The following is a 23192-nucleotide window of genomic DNA, read 5'->3' on the forward strand; positions in this document are numbered from 1 at the left end:
AAATAGGCCCACATGTGGCCTGGCTTCAGAGGTTAATAAAGGAGACAGGACACCCCAACACACTTTGATATGCACTGTGTCAACCTGAAGCCAGCTCCAGCCCTTAGTGTCAATGGACAGTGAAAGGTCATGTCTAGTACTGCGTTTTTAGAGTAGACATCCCCAGAGGTGGGTCCCATTCAGAAGGTACGATATGTGGCTTGACGGAGACAGAAAGGCTGTTCTCGCTGCAGCTTCAAGGGAGATCTGCCGCTTTAATCAGGAAACACAGAGACCTCCATCAACTATAGAGACCCTTTGATCCACAACAGACAGAAGAATGGGTGGATCTTAGTATTACATGTTTTCATCCCTTCACCTTTTCTGTTGCAAAGCACTCTGGTTGTGACCTCATGCATACAGAAGATTGTTGGTGGGGACCCGGGATTGATTAATTATGGAAGGCTTAGCCTGCACCAATCCCTGTGGTCCATTTGGGTCAAGCCCCTCTTTTGGGAAGATCATCTGAAGACTTTGCAAGGAGTAACAAGAAGAACTAACTATTGGACCCTGGCTAAAGGTACTGTCTGCCTTAGATCTTCAGACCAATGAAGGAAGGCCAGGATTTCCAAGAGGGAAGCAAGACACCTCCCCTAAACATCTCCCAGGGAACAGAGGGAGGTACTGACTACAGAGGACCCTACAGCAGCTGCAGAAGCGGTACCCAGTCAGCACACAGAGTGCCCTGCTAGGCTCGGCAGCAAGCTTTCGTGGTGGGAGGTGCCAGAGAGTCTGTGAACCAAACCAAGGACAAGGCAGCTGACTGCAACACTCTCCTCAACTTTGGGCCATTCGCCTTAAAGGACGATATGAGCCCAGTGAGGAAGCTAGCAGGAGTGCATCGACAACCATCAACCGGTGTCCGCCTTAATTGACATTTGTGAACCAGTCGAGCCCCTTGAGCGTCAACCACTGGTATAACAGGGGCCCCCGCAGACCCAGCATTGCAGGAGGGCCCGATACCTCAATTCCTGGGAGGGGGGCCCCATTGGACTAAAACGTTTTTATTTTATTTTTGCAGTCACTCTGCCTTGATAAAGACATTATTTCTGTAACAGAAATCATTTCTTTATGAAGGTAGAGTGACTACAAAAAGAAATATTTCTTTTTGACATCTTAGGGATCTCCCTATCCAATGACATGGAAGCCTCTAGGCTGGAGGCCTCCGTGTCATGGGATGAGGAGAGCTCTATGATTTGGAAAATAAATGGTTTCTTTTTGAAGTCACTCTGCCTTCATAAAGAAATGATTTCCATTATGGTTTGGTCCATAACGGAAATAATTTTTTTACGAAGTCGGAGTGACTTCAAAAAGAAACCATTTCTTTTTGAAGTAATAGGGCTCCCCTCAACCCCATGATGTGTGCGTGTGTGCCTGTATGGTGAAAGGGTGCACACTAAAGTGTATAGGTGGCTGCCTGTGTGAGCGTATGGTGAAAGGATGCACACTTAAGTGTATCAGTGGCTTCCTTGGTGTGTGTGCCTGTATGGTGAAAGGGTGCACACTTAAATGTATGAGTGGCTGCCTCAGTGTGCCTGTATGTTGAAGGGGTGCACACCTAAATGTATGGGTGGCTGCCTGGGTGTCCCTGTATGGTGAAAGGGTACACACTTAAATGTATGGGTGGTTGGGTGTGCATGTGTGTATATGGTGAATGGTGTGTGTGCTCATTTTCAGGGGCGCAACAAAATCTAAATTTCAGGGGGAGGGGAGGAGCTAACCCTTCAAATGTTGGGAGAGATGCTAACTTCATGGGTGGTAGGGGAGGGGCAAACGTATTTGTGTGGGGCATCTAACCTCTTCTTTATGCATTCTAATTAGACTATTCTAGTGCAGTCTCAATACTGCAAGCAGTTAACTCTCTCCTTTAAGTCAGAAAGAACCAACTTATGGACTTCTGTGAAAATAAGCGGTCTCCTATCCCCTCTCTACCCTTCCAATCACTTCCCTGGCATATAAGTACTAAACCCACATCAAGATTTCCTTTGCCTAAAAAATTATGCATTTGAATGTAGGTACTAACGGTGAAATGCTTACAAGGAGCATGTCTGGCTTAGTTAACTGTAGTCCTCATTACTCCTAGTCCCACTCTTCCTCATCCCAGTACTTACCTATGAGGCAAGGAGTCTCATACGTAAGAACTGGGACAAGCAAAATGGACATGGAGGTAATTCTGGGCTGAGAAGCTTATTTTGGGGGTTGGGGCAGGGGGTAGGAGGGAAAGGGGATGTGTGGCGGTTGGGATGGGACAGGGATTGTGCGATAAATCGTAATGGTCATCCATATCCATGCTAAGCAGGCATGACATGTGGTATTAGTTACTAGAGAGGCATTTTGGTGCAACCAGTCTAGTCATTTCTTAGTTTGGCTTGACTTTTTTTAACTGGGCATCTCTGATAAAACAGTGCTGCAAAGTGTATTTACCTGGCTAGACCGGCATTTGGGTGCTGCCAGTCTAGCAGTTTCTTACTGCGGCATTGTATATTTTTCTGGGCATCTGTGATAAAATAACCATGATAAGTGTTATTGCATCAACTGGCATTTTGGTGCAACCAGTCTAGGTATGTCTAAATGTGGCCTGGCATGCTTTACTGAAATATGTTATTACGTGTCTAGACTGGTCTACATTGTGCCGCCAGTTTTTTTTACTGTGGCATGGCATTTCTAATAGCAAAGCATTATATTAATTAAAGCATTAATGTTCCTGTGCACTGTTGGTCACTTGCATGTATTGGATTGGTGTTCCCCCAAAAAACAATTGCAAACACTCTGCCTTTTAGACAATTTTTCTTAGAAAGTGTACTGTATTCTGCATTAAAACACAAATTTATATCTTTCTCTTAGTGCAGTTTGTGGCGTACCCAGGGACGTCATTTGGGGGGTCGTCAGAGGTCACAAATGCGACCTCTGAGGTCTCCCATGCGACCTCTTTTTGTTTTTTGTAATGCAAGCTCCTGGGCTGTGGCTCTTTACTTCTGGGGTGGCTGGCTTTCTTGTTCAGGCCCCTTAAAAAAATAAGAAAAATAAGAACATGAGTGCCACAAGTCTAACACTTTCAGCACTGAACCTAAATAAGAAAGAATAGGAATACCAAATATGTGTCTTTCTGGAATTCTATACAATAATTGCTGGGCTCATTAAAAGTTTTCAGGCACACTTCAGGGGGTGAGTCACTGATTTAGTCTGTTCTTAAATGCCTCACTCAGCCTTTCATTCTTCTGAGGTCGACAAATGAGTACCAACACAGGTTGGGTGATATTGGGTGTGTATTTTTTCTATATAAAACGCTTAAGCGTAAGTGCTATATAATGACACATCATTATCATTTGGTCATGGATGTCTGCTTGCATACACAGTAATTTGGTAATATGGGCCTATACACACTGATCTTAATGATACATATGGCGATCCATTCTTGTATGAATGTACATCACATAGTGATATCGTAACTATATTTTTCGTAGTGTAGAATGCTATGTGATGCCACTTGCTGTTTTGTCAACGGGTGAAATGTCGTGTTCCATCGCTACCCGCGATATCACTTTGGGGTGGGGTCAAATGACATCACTTCCTGTGATGTCATCAGGGGGGTCAAGGGTCATGTGATGTCACTTCCGCTACCCCTGCCATTTTGGTGAAATGACATCCCTGGGAGTACCCCTGGAGCAGCATGTTTGTGCATATTGTGCAAGAGTGGTAATCTTGACCGTCCCAGAGTGTGTTGTAACCCGTGATTTGTTGTGGAGTTGGGGGTGCGGGGGAGGGGTGCCATCAGCATGGCTTGTAGGGGGGGCCCCAAATGTTGTGTTATGCCACTGGCTGTAACCGGTTGCACTGAGACGCATTGATCAGTGTTTCAGAACCGCCGACTGCACTGATACAACGATTTCTGACCTGGAGCCACCGTGTATGCCAGCCTGCAGCCATCCGTCCAGCCTTGCTCGCCGATCTGCCTGCCGCCTGATACTCGCAGATGTCTCCTGTCTTAAACTGTGTCACGAAATCTGCAAAGTGCCCTGAAACCCACTCGATGCTGTTGGGCACTAAGAACTTATACAAGCACAATGTACATTGTGGTTTTGTCCCCCTGGTCCGTCTTTGAAGGGCCCTAGTGACATTTTATGACCCATTGCTCCCTTTGTGTTGAAACCAAGTATCCTTGAACTATTGCGATTAATTACTATACCAACTACCCTCCTGTCAGAATGCAGAGTGCATCCCTTTTCCTTCTTTGAAATCGTCTGTTCTCTTCATTCCTTTACATGGTGGGTTGTATTTTGTAGTGTGCTAGAACCGTCTGTTGTGATAATAATAAAGTAGACATGTGTATACGTCCTTGACTGGACAGTCCCTTTTATTATTTGGTAATAATTGTATTTTCACTGTGTTGCAACTAACCAATGACGGACGGCCTTGCAGAGATAAGCCTACTGTTTCGTCCACGTTACCAAAATTGGACAAGGAGGTTTATAATTGACTTGTGTTTCCAATCTGTTCAGATTCCCTCTGGTGTACTAGAGGTGTGGGGCTGATTGATGGTTTAGAAACTAATATTCATCCCTGGACCACTCGTGCCCCGGAAGTTGATTCGTCACACCCATATATGCTATTACACACAAGTGTGGTGCGTTGATGCGCCCTTTATTTTGTGCGCCCATGTTCGTGCGCACCGCTCGACTGTGCCTTAAACCGGCCCTGCAGCAATCAGAGGGAGCACTCTGGCCATGAACAGCATAAATATTCCATAATTCCAATACCATCGTACCCTCACCATTGTATAAATGGTGCAACATTATTTCGGTCCCCCTTTTTTTAAGAGCAACAAGCAATCATCTCCAGAAAGCAAACAGTTAAAGATTGGATGAATTCAGCTGCACCGTCCTCAAAACTAGAGCTCCACTGCCCATCCGCAGAGGTAGGGCGGCCATGACAGTGCATTTCCCACTCGGGCGCCACTTTGCAGCCACACTTCATTGGCCTAATCCCCTTTAGAGGCGCAGGGTGGCGCGGGCGCTGGAGGCGAGGAGCTGTGCGCTAGCGGCTGCCAGCACTCGATGACTCACGCCTGCCTTTTGTGTTTGCTTGTAAAGTATGTGCTTCGTGTGCCAAGGGGAGTGTGGGCAGGGGGCGGGGTCGTGGGATTAGTGCACTGTGATGGTGGCGGGGAGGTTTGACTCCGCCAATTTCAGTGAAAAGATGCTGCCCGGAGTCGGTGCTTTGAATAACCCGTGGTTATCCCTTGCAGGGTGGCTTGCTGACTGTAGTTCCTTCAACTCCCTAAGCCATAACAATCCAGTCAGATGTCCAAATTGCGTTCTCGCTTCGAGCCTGTGGGTGGCGCTCGCAGTTCGCTTCACGTGTGAACTGGGCAGCACGTGCAGTGTTGCAGTTGCGCCGGCGGTAACCCCTGGCCGTCCTCTCTCCATGTTCCAGTGAGGCACGCACTGAAGGCGGGGAAGGGTAGAGGGGGGAAACGGACATTTTCCGACAGGACCGTGCCGGCGAAAGGCCGCAGGGCTGCAGAGGAGTCGGTCGTCGTTAGCCGCAGCCATGCTTGTCCTCGGAATGGCAGTGACACAATCAGGCTTAGGGTGAGGGACTTACATGTAAGTTCCAATAATAGCTCAGTTAGGCTGGGGGAGTTCTAATCATGACAGGCGACAGACTCTGTTCCCGACTTTCTTACGGGCCTTCCAGAAGCACTGGCCTGTCAGAACACCGCCCTCCAATTACCCCAAGAGCCAGCGAGCCTCTTTCCAGTTTTCGGAACTGCACCAATAGTTTGGCGCGATTGTGGGTCGTTTGAACATTCCGACAAGCACTCATGTTGCTTACATGAACGTGTCAGCTCGCGGTCCCTTTTCTAAACTGGGCCCTTCCTTACTTACCATATCTTTAGGCAGAGGGTGGAATACCATAACAGAAAGCGAGGGAAAGACGAAACGGATCGCAGAGGAGCCCAGGCCCACCGGAGAGCGGTACAGCCCCCACAGTGCCGCACCCACGAGTACAGCAGATCATTTGCCCACACCCGGCCGCCCACAGCTGGGAACACTTAGACCCGCAGATTAAGTCCATACGTATGACATGGTATACTCTATACTTCCAAGCTAAAGTGGCACAGCGCCTAGAGGGCACTACAAGGAGTTCCCCTGGTCTTTTCTTCTAGAGGGTCAGCCATACCAGGGGCCTCACTGCAGTAACGTCCTCCCTGCAAGTGTAATTCTGCACATTATTCGCACATGAGGGAACATTGCGATAGGGAGAACATGTACACTTTCAAAGCACTTCTGCACCAGAGCAAGGGTTGCCCTTACATACCAGCACTATGGAAAACATTGCCCTGCTGCAAAATGCATTGACAGAGTGTTTTTTTGCGTGCAGGCAATTTTTCGCTCGCTTGTTCATACAGTGCACAATGGTCCTTGCACCAGTGCGCACTTTCAGGGATATGGGCCGGGTTTTCATGAGGACCACTCACTATGTAAACTAGCAGCCGTTGAGATGAATTGTATTCAAAGGCATTTTTTGAGGATAGTCTAGAAACATGGAGAGGTTTCGCTCTCGAGGAACGATTCAGGGCCCCCTTAAGCGTTTGGTGGTGCAGTGAAACAGTGGTGGCAAAGAGATGACCGTCACTATTACTGCACTATCAAATTTAGGGCCTCATTAAGTGTTTGAGGTGCTGTAAAAAAGTGCCACTAACACGATAACAGCCACTTTTAACCCATTGCAAAAGTTATAGTTTCAAAATTGAAACTTGCTAAAATCGCCTGGTTTTTTGTGGAGTAAATTTCCTCCACACAAAACCATGACCACCTGTGGTATGACTGCAGATGGTGTATGAAATGTCCATGCAAGTCCTACTGACTCCAAGGGGCGCATGAATGAATCGCGCAGACGCATGCTTACCTGATGCGGTAACGGTAAGATTTTTTGGGGTGTTACGATACCTGTTACAGTCTCGTTGCTAGAGTACCTCAGCATGGCTGTATTATGTGCTTCACGAAGGCTTTGAGGCACATAAACTGTGCAAGTAGGTTGAGCCCAATAACCAACCTTCTGACCAGATTGGTGTAGAAAGACCGACTGTGAGGAACTTATCTTAGACAGCATAAGGAGCTTCGGATGCAAGGACAGATAGGGTGAGCGTAAGGATATGGGGGACCTGAGCGTCCGACACCTTTAATCTGTCACCATTCGCAGTCTCTAAATCCCAAAGGCCTAGTGGCGATTGACTAGACACTCTCGGTTACAGATGAAGAACGTACTCTCTGATACTCCTTGTACCAACAGCTTTTGATGCAGTACAGTGCAGTGTCACCAGTAGGTGGTGGTAGGACAGACAGTTTTTCAAAATGATTTGTTTGATTTGTTTGAAGTTGTAAACATTTTTCCTTTCACAATTTACCACAGGAATGTGGCTCATTGCGACTGCGTGCGTGCCTAAATTTAAACCCCCAATTGGAGGCCCTTCCACAGAGTCGCCTGATCAGGGAAGATGGGAGAAACTTCACAGAGAAACTGTGAGTCACCCCGATGTGCCGGGTAGCAAACTGGTACAGCTCCTGCTAATGATCATGGCATGGCAAATACGGTTACCGCCTAGTTCCTAGTTCAACCCAAACAGGTTCCTCAAGTCCAGTTGACGTGCCGTGAAGACCAAGCCTCCTGGGTTGAGTAATCTGGCTGTAACATGGGACCCGACCGAGAGCGAGCGAGCGATGGATGCTCTGCGCTTGAGTAGAGCAAGCACTGCACTACTTCACCTCACCCTCAGTAGTGGCAAATAAAGGGCAGTGGGACATGCTAAAAAGACAAAAATATGTTTCATTGGACAGTCACTGAAGCTCGTTCCATATTTTTTGCCATACCAAAAATGGGCGGCCGTTATTTTTTAAAACTTACAAGTATGCAGCGACCATCAATGGCTTGCTTAGAAATGATGTGGGCGAGGTTTGACGGCATAGTGTGGCAAGCACAGCACTTTGGGAGGTCGTGTGCATGATAGGAGAGTACAAGGAAATTATGGAATATCCTGCGTTGTAACCGATACTCACCCAGCAGGCCACACAATGTTTTCAAGTACATATGTCTATCTAACAGGCATCAATCAACACATTAAATATGAGCTCATTGAAAGTGGAAGCAGAGCAGTGTGCAGCCTGTGGCACGCCCCACAGAACTCTGACCTACGCATCCAGGTGCCACAGAGTATAGGGGTTTGCTCTAATGGGCACAGGTGCCTCTGAGCATGACGCATTCTTCGTCTACACTTCCCACACTCCCAATCTGCTCAGACAAACACTACTGTTCCCACAATCCCCCCTGTTCATTTCATAATAATAATCCCAGCCATGCCAGCTTGTTTCGCGAACTCTACCAATCTCACGCTTCTGAATTTACCAACCACCCTAGGACGAAGAATACCATTTCCATTGAGAAACTCAGCCGCCCTTTTTCAACACAAACACTTTCTCACACCGTGGAAGACAGCAGATTAACCCTAGAGCCTTTTACATGACATGTCCCGGGACAAGGGTTAGGCAGGGTCAGGAAATTAACTGGAATCATACACACCTGATGGCCCTTTCCTTTTCCCACAGGGATAAAAGGTGGATCACAAGAGCACAATACGAGGAACGCAGACCGCAAGACGAGAGAGCTAACTCAGCCGGAAGTTCAAGAGGAGGAGAAAGACAGCGCGAAACAAGAAGGTGACAAGGAGAGAAGCGATCTTGCCCTTACCGATCAAGGACCGTGAAACCTCTGCAAAAGGAATCAAATCGTAAGACCACGAACAATAGCAAGCATGTGTTGCAGCAGATGTCAACGGCACACAGGCCCTCCTCCGCTGATAACCAGGCCGTAGTACCAACCTTGATCCAGAGAGAAGAAAAGCCAAGCGGTTCATCACAGCCGTTGAGTCGAGGGGACCCGATAAGAAACCGAACTGTGTTGAACGAAAAGTAACAAAGAGATGATTGAACTGTGAAAGTACAAAGAACTGTTGATACCAAAAGGCGGAAAACCAGCAACAGAGGAGTCCGGTACTACGTGGGTGCTCACTCAGGAAACTCTGGGCGATAACCCGATTGTTGAAACTACCGTTACAAGAAGGCCTTGGGAAAGGCAAGAAGGAGTTGAAAGTGGTCATACAGGGGTCTAGTCAAATCCTCTGTACAGTTGAAAGTCTTTGACCGACAGACTATTGTGAAGCTAAGGGAAGTGAATCCAGCATCGTAAGAACTGATTGAGAAAATGTGCGATTGACAAAGTTGTCAAGAGTGAACCCAAAGGAGGGAGGCTGATAAACAGGGGGCAAAGTCTAAAGTCCCGATATACAGTGTGTTGACAAGAGTGAACCCGGTTGAGGGTTGTCCACAGTGAACTGTTTAAAAAGACATTTAGATTTGCGGATGTCACAGACAAAATTATATTGAGAAGCCATAGTGAACCCAGCTGAGGGAGGCCAATAGCGAGAATGGTCTGAGCCCGGAGTAGGGGGATCCAGGGGTGGAAAACCAACACCCAGCCATAATAAACCCGACGGAGGGAGTCTGACATTCGAGAGGGACCTGAGTCCGGAATAGGAGTATCCCAGGGAGCGGAAGCAGCACCCAAAGTGCAGCCATAAAATAACTTTTGTCGAACCTTTGTTGTGGTACGTTGAACCTATAATGCACTCGGAAATGAGAAAACATAACTACCGAAGGTCCTGCTATCATTACAAACTTTTTGTTGATCTGAGCCCGAAAAAGGGGGATCCAGGGGTGAAAGGCCGTCACCCACCGTGTATACAGAAAATAACCTTTGTTGATTATTTTGAAACACTTCAGGTCCTCGGTGGCAAGAAACTTTTTGTAGAAAAGAGACTTAACCACCGAAGACCCTGATAGCTGAGAGCGGAACTGTTGGCTCGTGCTGTCAAAGCTCGAGTGTGTGCTGTGCTCCAGAATCCTACCTTATGCCATGCTTAAAACGTGGGGAAGGGAGACCCCGACTACCGCATCCTGACCTATTATTTGTGAACACTTCCTTCTTTCTTAGGAACATTATCCCACACTTCTTTAGTATTTAGCGTAAGGATTGGCAATTGGTTTTTCTTAGTGTAGGCCCTTCTATTTGGCAAGACATCACTAGGACTGCCTTATTATTGTTTGATGGTCCAAGCTTGCTCCCATCTTAGATTTAGGTTTAGATTATGCTTTTTTTCAACTTACCTATACAGTTTAATAAACACGCTTGAACTGTGATCAATTGTGTCTGTCTTTACTGTTGCCACCATGAGTTCCTTACATAACAATAGGGGAATGCCCCCCACTTGAATTCGAAAATACAGAAGAAATGACATTTATGCTGGTATGCTCGACTGACACTAAACAGGGTTAGGAACAAGAGTAAATACAGTGTGTTTATTTGGCTGTTTTTGCCATTATCAACCTACCTATAATGAGGGCCAGAAAGGGGATCAAGAATTTAAAATATAGGTGTTGTCTGCTTGAGTTGGTAGGCAGGATCCTCGCAGGACGAACGAGCATCTGCGCAAAGGGCTGTGAGCATGAACTAGTTTATCATCCAATGCCAATCTTTTTAAGGAAGCAAATTTTCATATATGTCATTATGAGGCACTTCTGGTTTCCCTATTTCCTAAATAAACCCATGAGTCTGTGAGGAGTTTGCCGAGGGTAAGCGCCGCACAAAATGAAATGACCCAAGTGTTGAATGACCCCTCCTCCCCTCACTTATCGGAGATATCAGCCACTTAAACCGGGATTTGCCTTTAGAGATCTCACTTTCAAAAGTGTCTGCTGATCAACACAGCACTTAATAGCGGCATATGACCCATTTCTAATCTTCTCCACTGAGCTGGCTGGATACCTGGATGTTGCGGGATAAAGTAAGGAGTGCCAGACCACAGAGGTTCCACAATCAACAGCTGCACCATTAGACCACGTTTCCTCCCTGGTAGACGTTACAAAGGAAGACCACCACATCTCCACTGTCGGTGGAAATTGGACTCAAGCATTCACCTTTCCTCCATCAGTACAATTCCCTCAAAATAGTCTCATTTCCACAAATGTAGAATAGCAGTGGCTTTCCACTTCTCAGGATAACGTGGTTTAGGAGGAAAAAAGATGGCCATTTATGCACGTGGTTAAAGCTAAACTACTTTTTTCTTTCTGCTTAGTTTTAATGCCTCGCTATGATAATGGTGACTTCCAGGACGACTCCAACACATCAATCTAATGTGTAAAAAAGACGTGCTTTGTGGACTGTTGTGGCCGTTCATGGTGACAAATTCGCTCCTGTCTTAAATTGTATGCTAAAACTTCCATATTAGGAACATATTTAAATTCAGGGGTGTTGCTAGGTCTGGAAAGATCCAGGGCTAAGCTAATGTCGGGACTGTCGGGACTCGAGGCTAGCTGGCCTTCTGGTTGTAGCCCCCTGAGCTTCTATCTGGGGCTACAACTGAAAGACTTGGGGCTATAGCCCCCTCAGGCCCCCCCAGCAACGCCTTTGTTTAGTTTTATGCATGCATGTCCACCTTTGATTCTGTGAATGATCATGTTAGAACACAGACTGTGCAAAGCAGCTCTCTAATGTTCGGGTCTTGCCCCTCTCACTGCCCGTCACAAATGCCCAGTGATCCCTGGGAACAGCACGTGAAAATTGACAGGCTACTCTGGAGGTTTCCCAGTAGTCCTCTGCACCCTGGCCCTCTTTTTTGTGGCAACTTATTTTTTTGTTCAACATTTTCCCATAGGAAAATTGTTGGGGTTGCTAAAAATGTGTAATATGCGGCCACTTTGGACATTATTTCCAGGGCCTCTTTTGGTTCTCTGTCCACCCCTGTTCGTAGGTTGGGGGAGGGGCTTGTTGGTAAGCAGAGCTCGTCTCAGAACTTCATGTGTGAAGTTACTTTAAGGAGTCACCTGTGTGCTTCACGAGCTAGAAGGTCATGGTCCTTGCAGGGACTAGGACGCTGGTCGCCCCATGCATCATAAGAGATCATGCACACCCCACATGACATTAAGAGGAAGAACGCTTGGTGCCTCAACAACATTGTGGTGGCATCCGTAAAAACGTTGTATTTTAAATACTTCAGAGGGCAAGGGACTATAATGGAGTGCAGGGGCAATAGAATGTGAAGAAAAGGAAGAGATGGATGAAAGGAAGAGGAAGACATACAAATGGTCCAAGTGTACCCCATAAGAGTTTATTATCATTAGCTCATGTATTTATTCTTTTCATGTGCACTGTTATAGTTTTGAATCTGTCAAAGTGGGCATTTACATGAAGTCAGCATCTGAAGTGCCCCCTATCTGACGCAGCTAACACTATTCCAGTTCCAAGTTGCACTTTCTTCCGCGGAGGGCCTGTACATTGTAACAAGATGGAGGGAGGCCCATCATTCTGGCTAATTCACTAGGCCTCATGTTGAAATCACTGTTTTGTACTGGCTTTTGTATTTCAATGGAACTCCAGACTGAGCCCGCTTCACTCTCACAATGGGGCCTAGCATGACCTCTCCACCTCTGTCACTCAGGAGCTGTCTTTTTACCCCACACAGCAAACGACTCCAAATCTCACATAAATACTTGAAATTATGCACATTCCTCTTGAAAAAGAGTTGCATTGACCCTAAATGGCAGATACATAGTTTAACAATGTCCCAAATATCGCTGAAATTCATTCCCACCGGTCATATTATTTTCAGCGATCAGCCTTTGAGGTCAATTATGCTGACTTTGCAAAACGGTGCCTGTTCTGTGCGAGGGAATTCTGCTCCCCCTATTTTAGGCTCCTTAAGTTTTTTCTAAACATGGACCTAAATGCAAAAGTTGAGTATGTGCCGCTTAACACGCGTGAACATTTTGGAAGAAATTGTGAGTCATGAGATTAACGAAAAGGCAAATTCACGATGACCTGTTCTATAAAGTGAAGAAATTCACTATGATGTGAATTTATTAATAATTTGCATATTTGCAACTAAGTCGAATGAAGTCGAAAATGTTAGATCAAATGCTATCATTCTAGAAGAGCAGGTTAAAGACCTTTGTCATAGAAATGGGTGGTATGGACAAACCAAATGTAGGGATGCCCAGTGCGAAAGCTCAGTGCTGTCTTTGGATGCTCCCACCGATGGGGGGAAAAGCCTTCACACGTCTCCTCCTGGCACTGCTGATGCACAGGAGCAGAAGGGAGGAACCTGCAGAGGGGCAATATCACCGATATCCTGCGCTACCTTCTGGCCCTGCCCTGGATCCTTTTCTCAAATTGCTATTCGAGAATCGGTGGAAATAACAAAAAGTGGCCGGGAGGATAGCTCAGGGGCAACATGCTCATTTTGGAAGCAAGACACCACAGAACAACACGGGTTTGAATCCTGGTTCCGCGCTTAGAGACTGGTCTCCGGTATTGAGCACGTTATAAAAGAATAGTTTAAGACTAACTTTTGCTGTTCTTAATCTGGGTGTCAGTACGCATTGCCAAGGGCCACAACATTTAGGGGAGGGAGGGTCCTAGGACACCTTTTCCATGGGAAGAGGTTTAAAGAGGCCTCCTCCCCAGCCGGGGGACACAACATTGCTGCCCTCTGACAAACACAGATACTTCCTTCTTTCAACCCGTTGGACCACCAGGAGGAAATGGCCGTGTGAGCAGTGAAAACTGGACACTCAGACCTATTTCCTACCCCCCCCCCTCACCCCCCAAGTAGAGCAGAGCACTTTTTGTAATGGCACTCAACCCAAATTTCCAATGTTTCAATGGTTTCACCACTGAATTCTACGTTAAAAAAAAGTACAATGTAGCCCTGGAAATTTGCTAAATGTTTAACCAGTGCATTGATAACTTAGGGAACTGATGAACTGGAGCATTGTGCATCAATAACAGAGGTGCCAGGTATGCTATGACTAAACTGGATAAGTGCTAGACTGTTGCAGCTTTAGATTGACTTCTTTATTTTGGTCAATGTGATCAAACATGGTTTGTAAAGGGGGAAAATAGGAATGGCCGCATTTAAGCAAAACGCCTTGAGTTGGGTGTGGGGGGGGGCATTAGCAGTGAGGTAATGGCTGGGTCCCGGGTTACAACCCTGAGTGAAGGGAAGGCCTTAACGTGGGCCCCAGCGTCATTGCCTGACCGGTAATGCCCTCTCACGATGGGTTTATACCTATTATCGTCCCGCCATGATTTCCAGTGTGCAAATAGCTTTTTAAAGTTGTGAAACAGTGCATTTGTCGTTTCTCAACATTAAAAAAAACTACAAACAAAAATGGCCACCATGGATGCAGGCAGAAGGGGACTACATGCACTGTTTCTTTCCAAGATGGCCATCGCGGCAGAGGGGAATGGGTGTGACAGCGGAACTGGTGGTGAGAGGATGGTGGGGTGAGCGAGTGAAGGTAAATGAGGGGATGGTAAAGGGATGTGGGGGTGCGGTGGAGTCGAGGGGGTGCGGGACAAGCATATGTTTTTGCCCCAAGGTTACAAGATGGCGGCCTCCCAGTTACCTGGGGGCTTGAAATACGGCCAGTACAATGAGGTGAAGCTTGCGTTCCGAGCTCCCTGACTGGTAGGAAGGTGCCATTACGTTACCCCTTGGTACTAATAGATAGTAAATCGTTTTAATTTTTTAAGTAATAATATGGATAGAGAACTACCAACAACAGCACTTTGACCAATAAAAGGCAGTGCCCAGGCAAATTAGTCATGCATGGAGTGTACATTCTGAAAGTCTGTTGTGGTAGGTTTATAACAATGCTTTGGTCACTAGCATGCACAGGGCATGAAGTACCAACTAATGGCATTATTCCCGTTAGTTGTCTTTAAGAGAAGGGACTTCTTAAGACCAGGCTGTTCGCTTAGAATTATACCCTGGTCTGCTGTCTGTTCTTTGTTCTTCTCCTGTGTTTTCCTGTTATAGCGCATAGATGCCTAGGGGCTTTTGGTGCTTTATAAGCACAATAGAAATAGAAAGGGGCGTTCACGTCGCCTTTTTCCTTCGATTTGACAAATGAGCCATTAATTAGCTGCTGGTCTTAGACAAAGATACCTTTTTCTGTGTTGGCAAACTATTCCAGAAGCCTCTCTTTATGCTGGAGCATGAAAAGAGAGACGAAGGCTTCCAATACTTAAGCGGTACCAATGAGAGTCCATATTTGAAGAGACCTGGTATTGCAACTCATGAATCACATAGCACAACTGTCTATCAGTACCACCAAGGATATGGCCCTGGTGGAACGTCCTGCAGATGACAGTACTGCTAATTGGTCATTGGCTCATTGTATATCTCCTGTGATAGGGAAGTTTGCAATGTCCTTTTCTGCTGAGTTTCTAAGAAGGGGTTTCAAGGTCTCCTTGGAGGAGGCCTCGGATTGTGAATTGTGGAGATGCACGGGACTATCTAATTTGAAAATGGTGAAACATGCTGTTGGTAGGACCATTCATCAGCTACCTGCGAATATAGAACATTCAGTGTGGTTGAAGAAAATGGGAGCTGGGCGTGGCTCCCTGCTGCAGACAGGAGACGGACTTCCTACCCTGGAAGGGGTCCCCACCACTGATATTTGCTGCAGCTTGATTTTCATCTCTTTGAACACATGTGGATTCCACTCCTTCCTTGTGAAAGAGGAGGCGGTGCATATTCTTGCTAATGAAGGGGGGCTTGCGCTGCAGGGGACAGGGTTAACAGACGTTGTGTGCATGGATGGCTTTAATACCGTGCAGAGACTTGCCACACGTAAGAAGGTGGGTGAACCTAAGGGTGGTTTGGCAATTGGTGTTCGAGAAATAAATAAAAATAAATAAATAAATGTAACATGGAAATTGCTGAATATTTGCCCCACATGGTTCATTCTATTGCACTGGCGGTGGCAGTTTCAATCCTTACCTAGAGCCGCAATTGAAGCGTTTCATTAGGAATGTACATATTCCCCCAGGTGGAGCTCTTTCTCGAGTTAGAAGGACAGTGCTTGAACTTCGTGGGTTCACGACTTCCCTGGAGGTAGCTTTAGGGGAGTTGGTGATTTTAATACCCAGTGCTATGCATGAGAGATTAACCGTGATATAGTCGCCTCCCCACCCCCAGATCCCCTTGCTGAGATGTGTTGCTCTGCTTTCGTTGGACCTATTCTTTTACTTGGCATAATGGCTGAGCCAACTCTAGAATAGATCACATTTATGTCACTGAAAGGTCTAGGCAGGTGGTTTCTAGCTACTCATCAGTGGTAACTATGGCCAGTGATCATGTGGTCTTAAAATGTAACTTAAAAACGTATAACAATATTAAACTCCAAAAAACGTTGAGGTATGTGTAATGTAATTCCAAGGGAAGCAGGTTGTGTTGGACTGGGGACAGTGTTGAGGAGTTCTGCAGGAGGTAGCAAGATATTCTACCTATGGGTGATGCCTGCTGGCAAGGTGCCGGTAAACTGTAGACTGGAGGTCTGAAGAGGCCCTCACTGGCCTTGAACAATCGATCCATGGTATTGGAAATCACAAGAGTAGGTCGGTGTATGGAAGCACCACACCTGGGATAGTATATGATGCGGCTATCGCTGCTCGGAAGAGATAGTTTAGAGCAGGCCGTAGAAATGTTAATAACGACCCGGTGATGAGGCAGGAGTCAATGACGCAGGCGCGCACAAAGTACAAAAACTGGACCCGCATGCATAAAATGTCTTTGCACCATGCACAATTGTGTGTTCTGCTTTGAGAGAGAGGGACAGCCATATCTTCTAGCATTATGCTAATAGGCATGTGAAGGCAAGGGGCAATTCGGGAATAAACATAGTCCCTGAAAAGGCATGGGTGGAACATGTTAAGACAGGTTACCACAAAGAGCAGACTACTGTGTGATTGCCTGACCAGGGAGATGTATGTGTCAGGCAACCCTTGGAGGTAAATGGTGATTGGTGTACCTTCTCCGTTGAGGATCTCTTAAGAAATATTTTAAAATTGAATTCGTCTAGGGCCCCTGGGCCTGGGGGCTTGCCTAATGTGGTGTTTGAAGCCTATGCCAATTATGGGCCAAATTTATTACAAGCTGCTTTTAAGAAGATTGCCTATATGGGCATTATACCTCGAAGCTGGAAGAAAGCCAATCTTAAGCCTAGCAACTATCGCCTCCTGGCACTAACTGACACAATATCCACGATTTTTGCCACCTGTATTCTTGACAAATGAAATGAATGGGTTAATGATAGAGGATCATTATCCTGTCAGTAGACTGCCTTCAGGAAAGGATATGTGACCCTTCGTAACTCCTGGAGCCTGCTGTACTTGATTAGAACTACTCTTAATACGAAAGGCTCTAAATTATACATATGCTTTGTTGATTATAACGCAGCTTTCGTCTCCGTATCTTGTGATTGTCTGCGGAATAAATTGGACACTTGCAGTTGTAATACCTGTGTATTAAGCATAATTAAGCAATTGTATCAGGAAACATCTGTCTCAATTAGGTTGCACATGGAGGGTTAGTTGTAATCATGGGGTGAAGCAGGGCTGCGTGCTGGCACCTTTACTTTATTTATAACCTCTATGTGGATGACGTGGGTGACTGCTTAGCAGCATGTAGGAATTGTCCCCCTCGTATTGGTGCCAGCTCACCACCCTGGCTTTCTTACGCCAGAACACTATTCTTCTGGATAATACGTCTATTGGGCTCCAACAGAGTATTGATATCCTTGCAGAGAATTCTAGTGTAAATTGATTGTCTCCAAATGCATCTAAAACCAAAATCATGGAGTTCAGCGAATGCCTGAAAAATAAAGGAAATTTGTATGGAAATTTGAGGGTTCTGGTTTGGAAATTGTGGATGAATACATTTATTTGGGTGTACTTGTTAGCTCTCGTCTTTCCCAGCAGGTTTTAAAAAGATCTAATATCCCTAAATTTGTACAAAAAGTGTGATTAATCAAGTCCTTTATAACTGCGAGAGGCAGGTATTCGGTTGAAGGACTGATAACACATTATAAAACCAGCATAATACCATGAATTCTCTATGGGCTTGAAGCTTCTGAAGAAAACAAAGTCAAATGGCTTTGTAAACTGGAAGCGAGAATTTGGAAAATCTGCCTTGGATTACCCCAATAGAAGTGATATGTTGCGAACATCGGCTCACTTCTTCAGTGTCACACTGGGGGATGATAGGCTGCTCACTACATCTGAAAATGATGGATCAAACAAATTCTCCATCCTTGTTTGCACTTTTTGCTGCTATGTTAGAGGGGACAGTGAAGCCAAATTGTACCATGAAGTCATGTATGGAGGAAGTTCTACAATTTCATGAATTGATTGATTTTAAACTTGAATTTCCTTATAATGTAGGGTGTGCTTAAGGCAAATGAAATGTAAAGCATTAATTTGGGACAAAGGAAGATTGGTGGAGCAACGTACCCAAAAACCCAGGTATAATTTATGGTTCCTTGTCATTTCATCGCGGGATATTTTTTCACAGGGTTTTTACCACTCATTTTTTAACGAAAAAAACCCAAATCAATTAAAAAATATATATTTTGGGGGGTCCACCCCAAGCCCCCGTTCCCTTTCAGTTTTTATCTATTCCCTAACACTGCCATGCCATATATATAATTTTCTAAGACCCCCCCAAAAAACGTTTTTCTTTGTAAAAAAATTAGAGGTAAAAAACCCTGCAAAAAAAATCCCGCAATGAAAGGACTTTGTACTATAATTTTTATATTAGACAAGATTGTCCATTCCCAACCCTTCACCTATATTATAAAAACTCAATGTGGTTCCCTAAGGAGATTCATAATGCAATTAAGGCTTAATGTGTTACGTACCTATGAATTTCTGGGGACCTGGTTTGAAATTCCGTATGTTAGCCGGAAGTGTAGGTCATGTAATTTGGGGGTTGCGACTATGGACAGACATCAGACATGTGTTGACTGCTGTCCATTACTTCATGAAAAATATGTTTGTAGACAATTTGACATCTATATCTAGTATTCATTCTGAAGATTCTCTAGTAAATATAGCAGCTGTCTTTTATATATGCAAAAAATTTGAAAAAAATGTTCTGATGTATTGAAAAAGCAGGAGTTCGTTTTCTGTTTTTTTAAAGGAAAAATTGATTTATATAATTTGTATTTTATTGCTGGAATTTGTAACGTTTTATTATGTGTTTTCCTTTTTTGTATTTCTTGTGTAAAAGGTTTATTATTTAACCAAATGCACAATAACAAAAAAAGAAATTCCACTCAGATGCCCAACCGGCTTCTCTGATTGGGCGGAATCCTTCCACTCAGAAAAGGGAGAGGCAGGACCTGTGCAAAAAAATTTTGGCCCATCAGAAATTTAGATTACACTGGACATTCTAGCCTCCTGATTGGCTGAAATGTTTATACACCTGTGGGGTTTCATCTCAGGTGAATTATTGCAGGTCAAACATGGGCTTTATTTTGAAGTGTGGATGTCCAGAATCAACCTCTCCATGTACCCTGTAGATATTTCACCTATCACCTTCAGGGGGGTGTTAGCCAATAGCTCTATGAAGAAAAGAGGGTGGGGCCAAGATGATGTCAAAGCATGGTGCAAAAGGTAACAAAACAATGTGCACAGCAAAGAAATCATTAAAAAGATATTGATATTATGCAACAAGGATGTTACATTTATATTTTAAAACATTACCTCCTTCTAAGCTCCTTTTTAGTTTTGGCTATCATATGGCATTGTTAGCACTGCCTATAAGCTGAAACTATTTTCATGGGAAGTTAACATAAGAGAGAGATGGGATGTGAGGAGGGACACAGAGCCTGTGAATGTTGTTTGGCTGTTTACCCACCCATTGATCGCCCATGGCCGTGCTAGTCCATATGGTAATTCCTGACCTCATGAGCATGACCTCTTTGAGCTGGCCCTGTGCTTTTAAGGGGATGACAATGTTATTTTTAAGCAGCCTTCTGAAAGGTTATGGCTTTTCTGCAGCTATGTGCAAGCTCCCGGTGTAATAAAAATGCCTTAACCAAGTGTTCTTTCAGCTACTTGATTTATAAGCATTATGTGTGAACCTTGCATCCATTCCTTGCACTGAATTCCTATTAAAATTAGCAATGGCTAAGAAAACAGATTTGACTCTTGTATAGGTATTAGATAGGCATTTGCAAGGCACTGCCATAATATGTCCAGAGCTAGTAAAATTTAGCAGCGGTTCTACCATATGCTTAGGCGGTACCATTGCGCCAGTGCCTGGAAAATGCTTACTCTATATCTCCAAAAAAATACTAAACTGTTGACTTCGCCAAAAGTTGTTTGGTCTGGCCGAAGAAAGGGACATGAACTAGTGGTGAGGAGTTGCCGCGATTCGATATAGCAAGTGCCACCAACCCTGCCTGCCCGAAATAGAATGACTTCTGCTCTTCCGTGATGAGGTCCGTCTGCTGCCGTTAGCACTCAAATGAACTCACAAGCTTAAAGTGCACGAGGAGGGCGGGGTGTGCACGTGCATGAGAGCAACGCCAGTCTGCGGAGTGCAGAGCAGCTGCTCGGCCTCCTCTGCCAGCTCCTTCCCCGCGGGCACATTAAACCATACACGGGGGGGCGGGGGGGGGGGGGGGGGTTAGGGAACCACAAGAGGCCATGGAAATAATTGTCAAAGTAGCCCCATACTACACATTTTCAGCAGGCCCACCCCTTTTATTATTGGAACATTTGGAAATAAAATGGGATATCACACAAAAGAGGCCCAGGGTGCAGAGTTCCTATTGGCCAGCCCTCCCCCCCCCCCCCGCCCCGCCGACCACCCTGTTAGCAGAGCTGTGTCTGCTTTTGCCGGCCCTCCTAACTCGATCACACACTGGAAAGTGTGCGCACTGACCCTATCCCTGCGCCACTCGGGTACACACACCATCGTCTGTAGCATTCCTGCCTTGTGTGTCCAGTCGTTCATTCAAGCAGGCTCTACATTGGGTAGTCGGATTCCTTCTGGAAATGTTCAGAGGGTCTGATGGCTGTCCTGCCCCTCTACCTGTTCTGTACACATTTCATTAAAGGGGACCCAAAAAGTAGTGGAACTATGCCCTGCCAACCACTCACCACTGTGCACACAACACCCTCCACCCAATACCCATTGCACCCCACTGTAACGATCACAAACTCCCTGCCTCTCTTTCAAGCCACTTCCCTTTAACACAACCCCCTTGCCTGGCATACTTCCACTCCTCACTTCTCCCCACATCACAACCCCTTCGCCTGGCATACCTCCACTCCTCACTTCTCCCCACATCACAAACCCCTCGCCTGGCATACTTCCACTCCTCACTTCTCCCCACATCACAACCCCCTTGCCTTGCACGCTTCCACTCCTCACTTCTCCCCACAACACAACCCCCTCTCCTGGCACAGTTCCACTCCTCACTTCTCCCCACATCACAACCCCTTCGCCTGGCATACCTCCACTTCTCCCCACATCACAACCCTCTCGCCTGGCACACTTCCACTCCTCACTTCTCCCCACATCACAACCCCTTCGCCTGGCATACCTCCACTCCTCACTTCTCCCCACAACACAACCCCCTCTCCTGGCACACTTCCACTCCTCACTTCTCCCCACAACACAACTCCCTCGCCTGGCACACTTCCATTCCTCACTTCTCCCGACATCACAACCCCTTTGCCTGGCATACCTCCACTCCTCACTTCTCCCCACATCACAACCCCCTCGCCTTGCACACTTCCACTCCTCACTTCTCCCCACAACACAACCCCCTCGCCTGGCACGCTTCCACTCCTCATTTCTCCCAACATCACAACCCCTTCGCCTGGTATGCTTCCACTCCTCACTTCTCCCCACATCACAACCCCCTCGCCTGGCATACTTCCACTCCTCACTTCTCCCAACAACACAACCCCCTCGCCTGGCATACTGCCACTCCTCACTTCTCCCCACATCAGAACCCCCTCGCCTGCCATACTTATACTCCTCACTTCTCCACACAACACAACCCCTATCCTGGCACACTTCAACTCCTCACTTCTCCCCACAACACAGCCCCCTCGCCTGGCATACTTCCACTCCTCACTTCTCCCCACATCAGAACCCCCTCGTCTGCCATACTTATACTCCTCACTTCTCCACACAACACAACCCCTATCCTGGCACACTTCAACTCCTCACTTCTCCCCACAACACAGCCCCCTCGCCTGGCATACTTCCACTCCTCACTTCTCCCCACATCACAACCCCCTCGCCTGGTATGCTTCCACTTCTCACTTCTCCCCACATCACAACCCCCTCGCCTGGCATACTTCCACTCCTCACTTCTCCCCACAACACACCCCTTCACCTGGCATACCTCCACTCCTCACTTCTCCCCACACCACAACCCCCTCACCTGGCACACTTCCACTCCTCACTTCTCCCCACATCACAACCCCCTCGCTGGCATACTGCCACTCCTCACTTCTCCCCACAACACAACCCCCTCGCCTGGCACACTTCCACTCTCACCTCTACCAACAACACAACCCCCTCGCCTGGCACACTTCCACTCCTCACTTCTCCCGACATCACAACCCCTTTGCCTGACATACCTCCACTCCTCACTTCTCCCCACATCACAACCCCCTCGCCTTGCACACTTCCACTCCTCACTTCTCCCCACAACACAACCCCCTCGCCTGGCACGCTTCCACTCCTCACTTCTCCCCACATCACAACCCCCGCGCCTGGTATGCTTCCACTCCTCACTTCTCCCCACATCACAACCCCCTCACCTAGCATACTTCCACTCCTCACTTCTCCCCACAGCACAACCCCCTCGCCTGGTATGCTTCCACTCCTGACTTCTCCCAACATCACAACCCCCTCGCCTGGCATACTTCCACTCCTCACTTCTCCCAACAACACAACCCCCTCGCCTGGCATACTTCCACTCCTCACTTCGCCCCACATCAGAACCCCCTCGCCTGGCATACTTATACTCCTCACTTCTCCACACAACACAACCCCTATCCTGGCACACTTCCACTCCTCACTTCTCCCCACAACACAACCCCCTCGCCTGGCATACTTCCACTCCTCACTTCTCCCCACATCACAACCCCCTCGCCTGGCATGTTTCCACTCCTCACTTCTCCCCACATCACAACCCCCTCGGCTGGCATACTTCCACTCCTCA

General features: G+C 46.5%; 1 protein-coding gene across 2 annotated transcripts in view; it reads right to left on the reverse strand.

Moving 5' to 3' along the window:
* PPL (periplakin) overlaps positions 1-23192 on the reverse strand; it is a 261709-nt gene that overhangs the window by 158529 nt on the left and 79988 nt on the right. The window lies entirely within an intron of this gene.

This window comes from Ambystoma mexicanum, chromosome 2p (genome assembly GCF_040938575.1).
Source record: "Ambystoma mexicanum isolate Mex_15411 chromosome 2p, UKY_AmexF1_1, whole genome shotgun sequence".
NCBI classification, from domain to species: Eukaryota; Metazoa; Chordata; class Amphibia; order Caudata; family Ambystomatidae; genus Ambystoma; species Ambystoma mexicanum.